At 36.6% G+C, this 3,442-nt stretch overlaps 1 long non-coding RNA gene across 1 annotated transcript in view; it reads left to right on the forward strand.

Annotated features, from left to right (window-relative positions):
* LOC109299720 overlaps positions 1-2,963 on the forward strand; it is an 11,700-nt gene extending 8,737 nt beyond the window's left edge. The window contains exon 2 of the long non-coding RNA XR_002097962.1: positions 2,423-2,963. This is a non-coding gene — a long non-coding RNA (uncharacterized LOC109299720). The remainder of the gene's footprint in view (positions 1-2,422) is intronic.
* Positions 2,964-3,442: the final 479 nt, after the last annotated feature.

Here is a 3,442-nt window from a genome sequence, read left to right on the forward strand (position 1 = left end):
CCCAGGTAATACAAAATGTGAGCAGCAGCATTGCTACCAGCTGTATATTTGAGTGCCAACAGCTGCATGTTATACTGAGCTTGAAACTGTTGGCATGAGGGAGGCATGCTTAGAGCATACTGGACAAACTGGGTTTTATCTATTAAGTAGTGTTTAAGGCACCATCTCAATTCTATTGTGGATCAAAATGAAACTGAAGTAGGAGAGAGGTACCTAGCTGCACAGGCTGGAATGCTTCTCCATGTACTCAGAAGCCTAAGTTTAAGCACCTTGGATCTTTTCAGGCCAAAATTTAGTTGTTGAATGAATTTAGGCACCCAAGAGGTTTACAACCACCAGAATAAGATTATTCTGGATTGCTTTAGGGGAATTAGGTACCTAATTCTACATTAGTTTGAGAAAGTCCCCTTGTTTACTGATTTGATCTTGGTTCTATATCTTGTGCATTTTTGAGAAAAAAACTTGTCCCAATTTAAATGACTGAAAATTGGAGGTTTCATGCCTATTAATTACACTGCTACACTGAAAAGAAAGACTATGAGGTATTATGACTAATTCCTTTTTCTGACTTAAGGGAGAAGGGAGTAAGGTTGCTGACAGTGACTGGAAAAGAGGAATATTTGAAAATACTCCAATTAAGCTGGAATTGCCCAAACCTAAGGGCATTTGTACACATGATCTTGGGGGGGGGAGGGGGGAGTGTTTTAATTAGAGTGGTTATGACAGCTACTTTAATTAAAAGCACCTGGAGAGTCTCATGTATCAGCTTCCCCACACTTCAGAATGGTGGTGGAGCCAGTTGATATAAAGCTCATACAATGAGCTTTAGTTAAAGCGCCTCACCACCATTTTGAAGCATGGGGACACTGGCACATGAGACCTGGAGGCTGGCTGAAGCACAGTAATTACCACGCTCCAGCAGACTCAATCAACTGAATTTTCTCCAATGCACTGTAATTACAGCGTATTGGAGCAGTCTCCAGGCTCATGTACAGGAACCCTAAATTTCCTAAAGCTGAGAGTAAACCAAGATAATCATTGTCAAATGTTTCCTAAGCAACTCCCAACTGGCTTCTCAACTTCAAATGAATTAGTCCCAAAGTAGAAAAAAAATTCTCAGTACCCTCTATCAAAATTGAAATTAAAAGTTACTACGACAAAAACTTTCCAACATAATACAAGCTGAAAAATACTTCTTCATGTGCTCAGATGCCTAAGTTTAGGCACCTTTGGATCTTTTCAGGCCAAAATGTAGGCAGGAACTGCTACCAAATAAGCAACTTTAAGATTTTATCCTGTGTCTCACTTGCACTCAGTTTTGACAGTTATTGAGATAGCTGGCGTGTTTATACACACCCCCAACTGCAGAGTTGTTACTGCACAGTCATTTAGTATTTGCTTTACTGCACAATCCTGGTGGCACATGGGTTGTTTCTGACCCTACTGAGCAGTAGCACTGGTGTCAGGGTTTGTGCCTGCTGATGCTACATAGCCATAGCAATGAGCTATGTCATTGTAGCTTGTCATTACAGTGACATAGCATCTTGTGTAGATGCGCTCACTAATTAAGTAAACTACTCCAGGGGAGTCTCTTAAATACAGGCCTTTCTGGAGGTTGCTTGACACTTCTTCTGGGATAATTTTGAAAATTATTGTTGAGGTGGAAAGTAGATTGGTTACATACATAAAAATATTCTGTGAGGATGACCATGATCATAACTATAAGAACTCTCATTTTCTTAAAAAGTTTAGAATAGCCTCTTGAAAAATAGGGACTAATTTTTTAACATTCTGAAGGAATGTAGCCAAACCCTGAGTTTTGTTTCATCTGAATGGGATTCTTTAATTTAAATTAAATTATTTTAATATACTTTTTCTTTAAAAATATTTAAAATTATGTTTGAAATTATGACTATCTTTAAGGCATAAATCTACTATAATGTCTTCAAACCATTTGAACAAATAAAAATAAACTTTATCAATAAGTCCTAAAAATTGAATGAGTTAATGGATGCTGTTTTGTTAAATATACACAGAATCAATAGAAAATACATTTAAGTTATAACTGTTGTACTGCAGTAGCTTTAATTGCTTATATTGCTATTTTTATAAGGAATTAATTAGCCATTAAGATGAACTTTATCTTGTTATGATTTACTTTTCATAATGTTTTAATCCGTCATTACTGTTCTGGAATTAACCATCTATTCGAAATTTCCTATTGCTTAGCATAAATACATTTGACCTATTGGTCTCATTGTTTTAGAACTTAAATTTAGTATAAGAAAGATGGTTATACAAGGTCTGTGGTATGTCTGACATGCTTGAAAAGTGGTAATGAAAGAATGAATGATGTATGTGACAATGTGAAGGAAGATAGTCCTATCGCAGCAAGCGAAAATAGCCTTCTGTGGTTTAACAGTTAAAGGTTGCAGCAACATTGAGTCAGCAGTTAAGGATTACCAAATACTAAATCATGCCTTCACCCTGATGGCTGAAGACTACAAGCAACAACCTCTCTGAAGATTGCAGACCATAAAGCCAGAAGAACATGTCCTACCAATCCCAGCCTGCCAACAGGACAAGGAGGATGACCTTCATGTCTGACTCAGTGGAATCTATAGGCTTGTATGGACAGCTATCACTATAAAGAATGAACACAAAGAAAAGGCTTTGGGTCTGTCCACCTGCAAGACTGAGTTTTGGGTGCGTCCAACAAGACCTGACTCCATTCCTCGTGGTCAGTCCAGCTGGCCACCAGACTGACCCAAGCATCTTCAGAACTTGGTAATACCTTAACCTTTGCAGGGCTGTCTAACTATCTGTGTGTGTGCTTGTTTATTTTGTATGAATGAACAAAAGAATGAGTATGTATGAGAATGAGTGAAGCAGATAACCATACTGTTCTTTATTCTTTTTATGTTGTATGTTTTGTGTTCCAATAAATGTGGCATTGTGCCTTATCCCCTCATAAGATTCCTGCTTGTTTTTAATTCACACTGTATGCCCTTTGGAACAACATAACTCTCATTTATAAATAAGTCCCAATGTTATTACATGCTACCTTAGGAAATTATCTCTATTATTTCAGTTTTATAACACAGTGAATGCTGGGATGTATATGTTCCAAGCATAATCTTAGCTTTTATTATATGGAAGAGCTTTTGTCTTGTTAAGTTTTCATTTGAGTTTTGAAAGAATGTACAGAAAAAATAGTCTACTGATTAATTAATTCAAAGTTGAGAAACCAATAAGGAGTTGAAAAAAGCATGAAAGTTTTTTTTCTTCTTCCATTCTGTGGGGAAAAAAATGAGATGCGAGAGGTTGAGATCTACTAGTTCTAAAGATCTGTATGAGAAAGGTCATATTTTTAAAGGTGTGCTGGCACATCAATATATAGACAGACATCTAATTCAATGTTTTAATATGTTTAGGTAAGTTA

This window comes from Gavialis gangeticus, unplaced genomic scaffold (assembly GCF_001723915.1).
Source record: "Gavialis gangeticus isolate Ggan-Ray unplaced genomic scaffold, GavGan_comp1, whole genome shotgun sequence".
Lineage (NCBI taxonomy): Eukaryota > Metazoa > Chordata > Crocodylia > Gavialidae > Gavialis > Gavialis gangeticus.